We start from the raw sequence: 14,171 nt of genomic DNA on the forward strand, positions 1-14,171 counted from the left end.
GGGATTTCACAATTAGTTATTTAATGAAGGATTCTCAAAAATACATTTCACATTGTATTCCCACCACATATACACCAATATTCACATCCAAGTCATATTCTTTAGCATTGATGATGTTGACTCTATAAAAACAGTTGGTGGCTTCAGTGGACTATCACCCTGTGTCCAGCGCCACCACACTGGATCAACTGCCTTGCTGCCAATGATTTTGATCATCCACATACTCCTCCACCTCCAGGACTCTGTTCCATTTCCCAGCACACAAACACTTTTCTTTCTTTTCTTTTTTTTAAATATTGCCTATGCGTAACAAAATAGGCTAATGCTATAAATATAATACAGAATGTAAGCCCTTTGAGTGGTTAAAAATAAGCTATTTGAAATCAGTATAAAATTAAAGCAAAAGCTAAAATAATCAGTGAGTAAAATGCATATAGGGGTTGAATAAAGACAAAAAGAGTGAGCAACAACACCTGACTTGTGTCTTCATTACTTTGATCTAAGCCATAGGGCTAGTCCTAGAAAGGACTAGAAGCGACGTGCTTGAGCTAAGATACACAGAATGTGGGATGGACGTTCATGGGTGCAGGTAACATCAATCTCACCTCAAATGCATTTGTAATGCACCTTCAGAAGTTTTCTGATGACTCAGCAATAGTCGGCTGCATTGAGAAGGGTGATGAGAATGAATACAGGACCGTTGTGGACAACTTTGTCACTTGGAGTGAGGAGGAGCTGGACACTCTAAAGAACGTGGCACAGAGGAGGATGCTGTCCAAGCTTTAGCCCATCTTGGAAAATGTCACACACCCTCTCTATGACACGCTGGCCCAGCAGATGAGCACATTCAGCGGTAGACTCCGCTCACCCAGATGCACCACTGAGCGCCACAGGAAATCATTCCTGCCTGTGGTCATTAAACTTTATAACGCCTCCCTAAGAGATATACACACACACACACATATATAAATATATATATATATATATATATATATATATATATATATATATATACATATATACATACATACATACATATATATATATATATATATATATATATATATATATATATATATATATATATATATATATATATATATAACTTCAAAAGTAAATTAAAACTGCAAGCAGTGATGAACGGGCCCTCGCAGTCCGCGCGCGCGTCGGGGCGTGCCGCCATCCAAACGCGCCGCGGCTTAAGCCCCGTTGCTCGGTCGTTGTTCACGGCTGGCTTGACCGCAGTCACTGCACTGGGCTGTGTGAGAAGATAGACTCAGGCTCTGCATGATCTGTTGCTGCTAAACAGGCAGCGCTGCGGGCAACAGTTGGCCTGTGGACTGTTGTTTGACCACTAATGACGTTACTTATTATAACATAACATTGCACTAGCACATAGCAAGCCTCTGTACTTAGGTCATTCAGTGTGCAGGGCCATCGGCTAACGTTATTAGCTAGCCTGCCTAACAATATGATGGCGTTAGATATCTAACACCATCACACAAATTAGTCATCGTGAACTAAGTTAGCAAGCTTCATGTTTAATTGAAATATCAAACAGAGTAGGCTAATAACATGACACCAATCATTTTAATGCTGTAGTTAACAACTCCAGCACCACTGCTCCCTGGCTTGCTGGCGGCCATGACTTCCTTGTCAGAAAGACGTCGTTGGTGTAGCCACTTGTCACTCAAACATGTCTGACCAATGGGGAAGCACCCGCCCACTGCGGGATGTTTGTGTCAAAATAATTCAATTTTAAAAAAACGACTTCAAAACTTTTTTCACTTAATTCAAAGAAAAAATCACTTCAAATCGAAAAAAATATTTTCAATAAAAAACAACAACACTTCAAATTATTTTATTTAATTTTTTAGGGGGGGGGATTCAATTTTATTTTTGCTTGAACAGTTTTTTCTTTGATTGAAAATATTTTTTTTGATTGAGGCAACATTTTGGGGATTGAATAATTAAGACACAAATGTCCTACCCATAATCTGGCCCAAACACAAAAGAGATTACTTCAATCAAAGAAAACATTTTCAATCAAAAAAAGTGTTCAAATGCAATTTTTTGAGTCTCAAATATTTTTTGCATTTAAAAACTTTTTATCTATGATTGAAAAAATTGTTTTTTTTTTGATTGAAGTGATTTTTTTTTATGGGAATGTTTTTGTTGTTGTTTGAAGCCACTTCTTTTTTGATTGAATTATAAAGACACAAATGTCCTACCCATAATAACACAAAACAGTATTACTTCAATCAAAAAAGTTGCTTTAAACATGAAAAACATTTTCAGTCAAAGAAAAACAGTGTTCAAATGCATTTTTTTGAGTCTCAACTATATTTTTGCATTCAAACACTTTTTTTCTTTGATTGAAAAGGTTTTTTTGATTGAAGTGAAGGTTTTTTTCATTGAAAATATATATTTTGATTGAAGCAAACTTTTTGTTGATTAAATAATAAAGACACAAATCTACCTTCATAGGAATGCAGGACCACGGATGTGTTTGGGGTAATAACAAATACAGAGTTGTTGGACCTCTGACAGCTGTGTGACATTGATGAAAAACAGTATAACATGGGACTTTTAACCAAAGAAATGACTCAGTTGTTTAAAATGGCAGGGGCAGCCACTGTGTTCATAGTGGAAAAGTTGGTCGGAATCACTACTACACACATCTTGTTTTGTGCCACACTGACAGGGCAGACACAACACACAAATGGCATTCTTAGCAAATTGGCTTGATTGAAAAATTGTGTGCTGTGGCTTACTACCACTGACTTATCCATTATGTGGCTCTAAACATTACCCTTCAATTATTCCATGTTGTAATGTGCAATTTAGACAAAACTGTGACTTGAAAGACAACACTGCCATCTAGTGGCGACTTGTGTCACTCACAGCTTGTAGGAGCCCTAATGGAATGAGATTAAAACTAATTTCTGTTTCCAGTGGGTAGGGCTATGGATATGACAGAGTATTGATGCACAGATCTATTCATGGGGACTCCCTCTCGATTCCCTCTAGATTTGGCCTAGATAGGAAATAGTATGAAGGAGTTATCAGGACTTGATGCTTCATGACGAAGGATTGTTATGGCGGGCTCCGCAACTGTCAGCATGAATGACGTAGGATAAAGATTTCCATAACTTTTCATCTTCAAGGTCAGAGGATGCTACTGAGTGACTTTGAAGTCGGTGGTGTTACATCTGTAGGAGGAGATAATTTAAGTACGAAGATTGTCATAATTCAACATGGCGGCCAAACGCAAAATGGCAGACTAATTATTGACGCTAAGATTTGTTTTGGGAGACAGCCTCTACAGTTACGAGCAGTTTGGTGTGGATAGGACATTGTATGTTGAAGTTATAAAGTCTCGATGCTTGACGGCGTGAGGACAAAATGGTTTCCACCGAACGGCCAACATAACCATCGCACATTTGAATGATTTCCACAAATGTTGTTCTTCGAGGCATGAAGAAAATTACTGAGTTAATTTTAAGACTGTGGTGTTTAAGCTCTAGGACAAGATAATTTTCAAAGTAGGCATGAATTGGACAAAAACGCCGCCACACATCTAAATAGCTGACTTCCTGTTGGAGTGACAGTATGGTCCCCACAGACTTTTTTGTGCGTCTGCTCACGATGAATCAGCGTACCGAATTTCGTTCATCTACGTGCATGTGGAAGGCAGGGAGGAACATTAGGGGGCGCTACAGAGCCCGCAGGTCACGACCTCGCCCAACGGCATTAAATTATCAAATTTTTCACTAGATGTGACGTATATTCCAAATTTGGTGAGTTTTTTGGTATGTTCAGGCCTCCAAAACTGCAGTTAAAGCGGTACACTAGTCCTTCCAATTACAATAGGGACCTCACAGGTCGATGACCTGCTCGGGCCCTAATAAGAAGAATAATTTTTCCAATTACAATAGGGACCTCACAGGTCGATGACCTGCTCGGGCCCTAATAAAACAGGGGAACTTCCATAGAGTCAGTCTTGAGTGGGATATAGAGAACAACCAAACTTTCTGACCTGGTTTGTATTCTCTTGCAGGGGTGTGGCGTTGGTCAGCAACAGGACCGTTTCCGTCCTTTTGGTGGCCCTACTCAAGATGCTGATTGGGCCCCCCTATTTTGTCAAACTAGGACTAAACCTTTTAGGTGATCCACAAAGATGCAACAATCTCTTACATTTTAAGAGGAAAACGGGCTAGAGTCATGAAAACCTCTCTCAAATTAAAATCTTAATCTTAATCTTAAAATGACCCTCCCTGACAAGCTGAATTGTAAGAAAATCTTTGAATACTTTTTCTAACTTTTATTTAGAAATACGATGCAGATAGTGGCATGTATGGCGCTATGCCTACATTTTCGGAAGTCATGCGTGAGATTAGTCACTATTTCCTACTTGCTAGGTTGTCTCAAAGAGAGAAGAGAAAAGAGAACAAAAGACAAATAAAGAATAGGTGAAAAAAGAGAAAGACAAACTGCTGTGGCAGCAATGATTGAACCGATGGCCATCCGATGCAGACAGTGAAAGGCAAGGCGCTGAGCTTACATTGTCAAGACATATGGGGCATTGGTCTTCATTAGATGCATGGTTCAGTTGTCTAAAAGTGTAGAAAAAAGTAGAAAAGTGTATAAAGGCCTGGCCAGGTAGGAAAAGAGAAGTGATGAAGACCACAAAGAAAAAATTAGAATGAGAGAGAAATGTTATGTCAAATCAAAACTTAAGGTTGTGACAGTAGAAAATTTGGCAAGTCCAAGGGTGCGTGTGACGCCCATGGACTCCAATGTAAGTAATATGGTATCAAGTTAGTTAAAGTGAGGAATGTGGGCACGCAGGTGGTCGAGTGGTTAGAGCGCATGCCACATACGCAGCCGACCCCGGTCCGATTCCAGCCGGTGGTCCTTTGCTGCATGTCACATCCCCCTCTCTCTCCCATATTTCCTATCTGTCTACTGCTTAATAAAGGTGTCTATGCCGGAAAAAATCTTTAAAAAAAAAAAAGTGAGGAATGTTGTGGCAATTGGTGACTCTAGTGCTTAAGAGGCCTCGTCCTCAGTCTGAGTCAAAAGCCAATTTTTAGTGCATGTGGTGTGTGATGTGTGAGTTGTGATGAAAGCAAGCTGAGTGTTGAAGGATGTGTTGGGGCTCGGTTATGTGAAGTGTTAAGTGTTGATTGTGGTTATTGGTCCTCTGAGGCTGTGTGTGGGTGGTGCGATTTAGTTAAAGTTAATGTAAAAGTTGATTGATTGTCCATAGAATTGATTATAAGTAATCTATATAAATGCACATTATTAGAAAATAACATACAATGCATATGTATTGGAATTGGTAACATGATATATAACAGATATAATAATATATAAATCAATTGTAGGAATGTATTAATGTGGGATTTTCCATCTAAATTCTGACTGATGTGGCTCAATTAAGCGAGTTGCGTTTTCGCCTTATAACCTAGAAGGTGACAATTTGAGTCTCATCATTGTAATAAGTGAGTGAAAAAAAAAACTAAAGGGTTATTTAGTAATACGATTCCTGGCCCTCCATTCTAAACTGAGTAGTATGCTTTATATATGTTTTTACTTTCAGCCAAGGTGGTTACTGTAAATTAAACCTAGGTCTTAAAAGACCTGTCTGATAAAATTTAGCAGAACTATACAGGACCTCACATAGAGGGAATATTAATTGGTGTAAATTGGCTGTATAACAAAGGAAATGAAGACTTGGTGGTATGAAAATGTACCTATTAATAAATGCGCTAAAATACAATGCATCTTTGTTGGATTTTGATTAAAGGGATCCAACATGACGTTAGTTGTCGCTATTGAGCGGCATATGGGTAATTATCCGGGATTGTCCGTTGTTTTGGTTTAAAGTGGAGAAGTTCAATGAATACACTAAGAAGATCTTTGTGAACGTGCAGACAATTGATTATTTGGTCGACTGATACAGCTGGTTAAGTATGAAATTGTTTTAATATTTACTGCAACTCTCACAACTGGTTGAACTCTGTGTTTACGCTAGCGTAGCTGTCATGCTCGCTCTAATAACTAGCCTATAACACAAAGAAAGCGACAGAATGGATAAAAATTGGAGGTAGATTCACAGAACGGATGTTTTAATAAGTTGTGAGGTCAGTCCTCACCCATCAGTTCTCACGGAGTGGGCAGATGACATGAAGCATTAACCCGACATTAGCTACATCGAAATAGTTAATTATCTTATACTTTCTGAAGGTATTGACAGCAGAGAATTAAGAAGTTACAAAAGCACAGAGACATTCAACTACCTGCACAGTAACAAAATAGGGAAAGTACTGTTGAAGAAACACAGCAAGTTTATATTTCTGAAGGCAGCAGTAGAGCCCAGCCAGAGTGTCAATCAAGCTAAATATACAGCATGGATAATGCTGAAGGAAAGTGGAGTCGTGGAGACAGGCAGTTGCTTGTGCATGCCGGGTTAGAGAGGTCATGCAGCAGCTATTCTGAGGAAGATATTTATAAACCCAAATATTTATTTTAGTCTCAAAGCCGCGAGCCACGCTAGTCTCCATTCCTCCTTCCTCAGCATGGCGTGTAGGGCGCAGGGCACGGACATGTTTGTCTAAGTGGTTGATGTTCTACACATTTCAAAAACAATTTAGTATTTATGACATAACGCTAGTTGTTTAGGGCTAGCTTGGCGGCAGCGGTCAGTCATGCAGTTGCAAGGCAACCGGAAACAGAAAACCGCAGGCGCAAGTAGTTATCTGTCATGGCAGCCCCCAGAGGATTCCGAGGAAACGGGTGGATATGCAGAGAGCAGCAAGATGATCGCAGAAACACAGAGTTTTTTGGAGTGATAAAACTTGTTAGAAACACTTGGTATTGTGGTGTATTGTTAAAAGGAGGAACTGTGCAAGCAGATAAAAGTCTGGTGAACAACTGAAGCAACCCTGGGAACATCTTGTGTTCGTTTTATTACTTTCTTTTCTCGGTGAGTACTATGATGCATTAGCAAACAGCTCTGTGAATTAGCTTAGCCTTGTGGTGTTTTCGCTGCCGAGCGAGAGCAAAGGTCACAGAGTTGTGGTATTTTTCTAATGATAGCAAAGGAAAAAACGGGAATATGTGTGTAAAATGAGTATCTGTGCATGTTATTTACATTGTATGAACAGAGAGAAACACCATTTAGCTGAGTTTCATGGGTCATGAAGGTACAAATTCTGTATGTTACTGCGCTGTGGCGTGTATAGGTACAAGGTATCAGTATTGTGACAAGAAATTCATGTCACATTTATGTTACATTATCTTACTCAACTTAATCCAACCTGAGTATTCAGTGATGAACTGTGAGTGGTTTTATAATCATTTGCATGAGTTCCTGATTGTTTATTACTAATTTCATTATTTTGTTTTTAGTTATAAACAGTAAAATTTACATTTCATGTGTTTAATATTGTTATCTTTTAACAAGTTAACAGTGAGAAGTTGCTTTATACATTGATATTGATAAAACTAAACTGTACAGTTAAGAAAAGGTTGAACACATTTATATCAGTCCTGTTATGTTATACAGGCTGGGTTTTTTGGATACCCTGAGAGTCTGGGCCCTGGATTTGGAGTTATTCTCTCCTTGGCGAGGGAGATGGTGAGCTAGCCGTGTGAGTGTCTAGTTAAGGAGAGGCCTTTCCCATTCTGTCCTGTCAGCGTGGTAGGCCTGAGGGAAAGGACTTCCAAGGACGATTCAAGTGAACATTTCTTATTGTGGGAAAAACATTTTATTTCATTTTATTAAGGGTCCACCTAGTTGAAAGACATTTCAAAAGAGAACAAAACAAACTGCCGGCAGTATTTATAAACTGTTTATTTTCTTTTGTGTGTTTAATACAGTGGGTTTTTTAAACTTAACGGTGTGTTCCTTTTACTCATTGTGGTGTCCAATTCCTTCTTATTTTTTTGCCTGTGAACCTAATGCGCACTTACCTGTCAGGTGGGTTACATTAACAAAACATGTCAGAGACATTTTATTGGTAAATAACGGTGTGTTAAATAAAAGGAGGAATGATCTGAACGTCTGTCCCCATTACCATCTGGTTTCTTACCAAACCAAGCTCACTGAGCAATAAAATTCTATCTCGGTCTAACAATCACAGAGAAACGTGGAAAACATCAGTTTTAAGGATTTTCTTTACTATTCCATATTTTATTGAAATTAAGAAGGTGAGATCCTAGTTTTTGATTATTCAAAACGTATTTGAAGTCGGGTGAGTACTCAGACTGCAGTGGGCTTAGAATGTCTGAGACTTGAGAATGACTTAGTGTCACGCGAGAGCGCGAATTCCGAGATGATGAATTCAGATTCACTGATTCATATACCTGGAATACAAAAATGGCGGCTGTGACTATATCGACCAAAGGTGATCATTACGTGTGCGCGAGGTTTGAACAAAGGCAGTGGTTGCGCCGTCTTTGATCTCGTGTGCGGTTTGGTCACACGATGGGTGAATTTACAGGGATGATAGCCACAGTCCCAAAAAGGTAGCCGTGCTACCGGGGAAGTCCGTCTTTACAGTCAATAAAGGGAATATGCTGGACACACGTCTTATGTTATAGCGGGGTTGTTAACAGCAACAGATCGCCCTAAAGAGTACGTGTATCTCGGTGTGTGTGTGTGTGTGTGTGTGTGTGTGTGTGTGTGTGTGTTAGTAAAAGAGGGAGAAGTTAAGCGGGGCTAAGCAGACAATAAAGAGACAAACACAACAAAATGCATGTGTGAGGAGCTGAAGAGGACAGACGTGCTCCGTGTTGCTCCGTGTTGAACAAGAAGAAGCCAAAGAAGAGCCTGACTGCACGGAAAAGTGAGACAATGCCTCCTAAGTCAGACCTTAAGTGGGATCAATTGAATGAAAGCCTGATGGAATTGAAGAAACAACATCGGATTGTGACCGATGAACTTGGGAAAGATCTGATGGCGGAGTTGAGAGAGATGAAGAAACAGATAGAACCTCTCAACAAGGCAATGGCTGAAATTAAACAACTCCGGCAGGAGAATGAGAAAAAAGACCAGCTGATAAAGGAGCTGGGAAACAAAGTGGAGGAGCTGGATCAACAGGGAAAGCTCAATGATGTGATTGTGACTGGCCTCATAATCAAGCCTCCAACCTACGCAGCGGTGGTTGCAGCTGGGAATTCAGCCCATGAGCCTGGTGAATCTGAGATTAAATCTGTGGAGAAGCAGGTGTCTGAGTTCCTGAATGGTAAAGGCATCGAGGTGAATTTCGGCAACGTGGAAGTATGTTACCTCTTACCTCGAAGGAAAGAGTCAGCAACTCGAGCTGTCATCCTGAAATTCATCAACAGAAAATACAAGACTGCACTGCTGAAGCAGGGCAAGAAGCTCAAAGGCTCGAATGTCTACATCAATGACAATCTCACCAGAAAGAATGCAGACATCGCCAGAACAGCTCGCCAACTGAAAAAGGATGGTAAGATACAACACACCTGGATGACTAACTGCAGAATCTACATCAAAACAAATGGAGCATCAGCTGAAGAAGTCAAAATAATCCAGATCAGGAGCAAGGATGAGTTGGAGAAATACAATAACTAAGGTATGGCTCACGAACACTCCATAACTACAGCACAGCAAAGTTCAACGGTTCTTACACGGACTGAAAGTATGATGGGAATATCTGAAAGGATTGCTGAGCTAGGAAGTGTGGACTTCATTACAAATCAACATGTGAATCATACCTTATCTGACCCGAACGAAGGAATTGACCCGGATAATCACTTCTGTTTCAACATGACTGGGAATTGCAAGTATTATACTGAAGTTCAATACAGAGACAGCGCTGAGATGGACGGGAAACTGTCTCTAATTCACTTTAACAGCAGGAGTCTATATACCAACTTCGGCCACATCAAGGAATACCTAAATCACTTCAAAACCCCTTTCACCATCATTGCAGTGTCGGAAACATGGATTAATGAAGACAAAGGCACAGATTTTTTCCTGGATGGATATAATCTTGTAAAAAGTATGTACATTCAATCGTTGACCAGTACAGATCAATACAGGAGGGTTGATAAAGGTCAGAGGCACGAATCAACAGACACTGTGCAGACACTGTGTTGAGACGGCATGTGAGCATAACAAATACCATTTGTACCCAAACAATAAGTTGAACCTGAGAAAATTGTATGGTCCAAGGCCAATGCCAGTTGTACATAGCAGGATGTTGTTATAATGTGTATCAACAATGTGAGATAACTTGGGTACGAACACTGTGACACTACTGTGAGTTATCAGAAGTTCTTCTGAGCTGTGAAGAACTCAACTAGCCCTGTAAATCGGCACACAACCGTAGACACACATGTAATCTGTATGTACTGTCTAGAGCTTGAATTCAGCTCTGTATGCTACTGCTGTAATATGTTTTGTCAAAGGTCATAACAAAAGAAGTTGAAAAAAAAAAAAAAGAGAAAAGAAAATGTAAAATGCAAATGACAAGAAAAGATCAGGATGAAGATTTTATCCTGTGGGTAATGGGGGCGGGACTTGATAAGCTTTGGCTTCTCCCGCTTTTCCCTTTCGGCCATGTGTATTGTATTATTTGAACAATGATGAAATGTGATGTTTATGAATTGACATGCCCGAAATAAACAACATAAATAAAAAAATAACCATGTGGTGCACAGCGGTCGTCTCTCCCTCGAACAGTGGCCGGCAAGCGAATCGAGGTTCGTTTGGCATCTGCTGATCGAGCCTGAATACGACGTATTGTGGTCACACATGGCGGCAAGACTGTACAGGCTGGATTAGCCTGAATGAGCTCCTAGCGAGCATAGCAAACACAGTTAGCACACAGTACGGGTAACCATAAATCGGACTCAGCGGTCCTTTCACAACAAAATAAAAGCACAACAAAGAAAAACACTCTATATATTATCTGTTTCTGCCCAAACAAAAGCCTCTTACTTGGATGCCGCTTGTTGTGGTAGCGTGGGGTTCGTCTGACTCGAAGCTCCATCTCGTTCGGGAGCACGGGCGCGGAATCAGCTTTAGCGTCCTAACCGCTGATGGCAGGCTGTCCACAGCCATATGTGGACTCAATGGAGGGGACGGTTTCGTTCCTTCTGAAGATTCTTTTCTTCCTTCTGCAGGCAGTGAGGAAACGGCTGGGCTGTCAGCGTTCCTCTCGGGATCCAAAACAATTATGACGAACGTCCAAACAAAAATGAAAGTGAAACAAAAACAGTCCCTGTCTCGTCCAGCGAGGAGGGAACTGAAATTAGCTCAAGCAAGGAAAAATGAAAAACGTTTCTCGGAGTTGTACCCTTATGGCAGCAGTTGCGTGAAACTGAAGTCTCTTCACAACAGACGCTCTCTGAGTAGAAAGAGCAGGAGGGCTGCGCGACCTTTTAACGTGGGAGTGACGTCATGGTGTGATTATGGGTCGTAAATTACTAAAGGAAGTCTCCAATGATGTGTTTATAGCAAGAAAAACATTGTCTCTTCTTACTTGGTATAGAGATTTTGAGACAAACAGGCGCGTTTAGAGAAAACAGTCAACTTGGTAATTAATGACAGAAACGGGGACTCTGTGAGAGGCAGAGACAGTTTCTCCTCTTCTTGCCAGGTCAAGAGGTGACAGGGGCTCTCAGGCCCATATGCTGAAGGAGGGAGCCAATTTGGGTTAAAGTTGATCAAGGCAGAATAGGACCTCTTTAAGATGCAGAGACAAAAGGGCCTGTGTTCTTACATATTTCTATTTGATACTCCTTAGGAGGGGTAGATTTTTGGAATGGGATGCAAGAGCTGATTTGTGGAATTCCCTTACAACTACACCTAAGAAGCCATAAGCAAAAGATTTCGAGAGAAAGAGGTACTTTTCAGAGTTTGCTGAAAAGTTGTGTATCTGAGGGGGGTCCTGCAGATGAGGCTTAGGGTAGCTGAATTCGAACCGATTAGGATAAGTGATTAATTTACTTAATAAACATAGTATAAAATAATGTATGATAGGACCCTAATAGGAAATTAGGTTATTAGATGACCCCTAAATTGCAGGACAATGAACTTAGTAATAGGATTGGATGAGGAGTCCTTTGTTGAAAACAGACAAGCACAGCGACAAGAGTTGGACGAGGGTAAATCATTGTGAATGTGTTTGTACGCTTTTTTGAGACCTTTTTGAGTAAACGACTACACTTGCCACAATACAAGCACTCACCCGCTTGAATCCCGCAGAGCTGCTCAGCAGGTTTCAGATGGGCTCAACCTAGTTGCATAGGCTCCTCATCCACGAGAGGAGGGAAGTAAAGGACTGCTGAAGTATGCTCCAGATCTCATGACAGGAGGAGGAGATGAGTGAGAGGTGTATCGGTCACCCTGCTTCTCTCACGGAGGTCGTTATCCAGCCAGATAGCCAGGGAAACAAGAGAGTCAAGATCAGTAGGTTCCTCACATGTCCTCTGCCCAATCCAAAGCCCTTCCTCTTAGAAATCCAGTAATGTAGTATACCTTGGACTGATCTGATGGAAAAGTCAGCTGCTATTGTCTGAAAACACTTGAACACTTGAGGAGGAAACTCTGACACTTTGTCAGATATTTGGCATATGACGTTGGGTCAGGAACATAGGACTCTCTAAAATGCAGGGGATGCAGGAGAAGCAGGTTGACTGGGTTGAGTAGTTGGAGCTGATGGGGAGAATTAAGAGTTAAGCAAGCCACTTGGTTAGTTAACAGAGTAATTAGTTTTTACTGAGCTTGATTTCTTTCTGACAGTGCGGAGAGTCTGGTTGCATTTGTCCTAGTAATGCTCTCTGATTAGAGGGTGCTCCGTGGATGGCAACGGAATACGGTATCATGTCTGCTAGTTCCATGACTGGTCAGTTTGTACTGGTATGTTTCAAAGTTGTGGACCCTAAAGACCCAACATGGTTAGGTTGCATCTCAGGTTTGATTTTATTTTATTTTTATTTATTGATTTATTTTATTTTTTTATTTCAAGAAAGGATTGGATATTAACTGCTGTTTGTTCATTTGAAACAATTGCCAAGAGTGGATTCTTTGAGGTAATGCACGAAGCTGAATTTACTCCATGCTGTGAAATGTGAATCTGAGCTGTCTCTCAAGATGCTGCAGCTCCTCTTCTGTGTGTAATGTGGATGATATTTGTTGGAAGAACTTTCTGTCTGTGGATGCCTTTCAAATGCACGAACAATATATTGAAGAAAAAAATGCACAAGCTGCAAAAAATCAAAAGGGAAATTAAGGAAAATTAGTGAAATACGTGCTGACATTGAAATGGAGTGTGGGAAAAGACAAACCACACTCACAGCCAAGGCCTGGGCGAATAAAATCGTAAAGCTTCAACGTGAACGTAAAATCACTGTGGATAAAATGACAGCACTCATACCAGAAATAAAACCTCTCAACAAAGCTCAAATAAAGGAAAATGATTCACATGTTCATTCTCATTTTGAGAAATTGAGAAATTTGAGAAAAATCAACTTTGTGAGAATACTACTATATCACATGAGGTTTTGATTCCTTTACTCATGAAAGATGAACAAAATAGACAAAATTAGTGGTTTTCCTGCATCATGAACTACAGCAATACATGAAGGATGTTAAAAGGTGGCTTAGTGAATGAGAGGAATCACAACAAAATAACAGCCTCAGTCTGCCTCAATCTGATCCTACTGCAATCGATGAGGAAGTGCTCAATGTCCAACAGAGGATGAACCTCAAGTTTCAACTCAAGCTGCATCATACTCAGTACAGAGGATATGCAAGATGTCATAAAAACAAGTGACAGTGTGCAAATGTAGGAAGGAATAACTCTACTGGAAGAAGGTCTGCTGTTTCTACTGCTTCTTCTGCATGTTTGAAAGCAGAGGCTGACTTGGCAGTGGTAATGGCAAGACAGAAACTATTAAAGGACAGACATGAACTTGAGGAACAAGAGGAATGTCTGAAAGGAAAAAGGAGCAGCTTAAATTGGATGAAGACATTGCAGCACATATGGCGAAATGAAATATGTTACAGTCGCATAGCATCCTAAGTGGAGTTCCATAACAAGGCATTCAGATGGAATTAACTCTTATTTGGAAAAACAAAAAATCACCTGGGGTGCAGGTGTGTCACTTAATGAACCCTACAACATTCA

The sequence above is a fragment of the Sparus aurata genome, chromosome 11, assembly GCF_900880675.1.
Source record: "Sparus aurata chromosome 11, fSpaAur1.1, whole genome shotgun sequence".
NCBI lineage: Eukaryota > Metazoa > Chordata > Actinopteri > Spariformes > Sparidae > Sparus > Sparus aurata.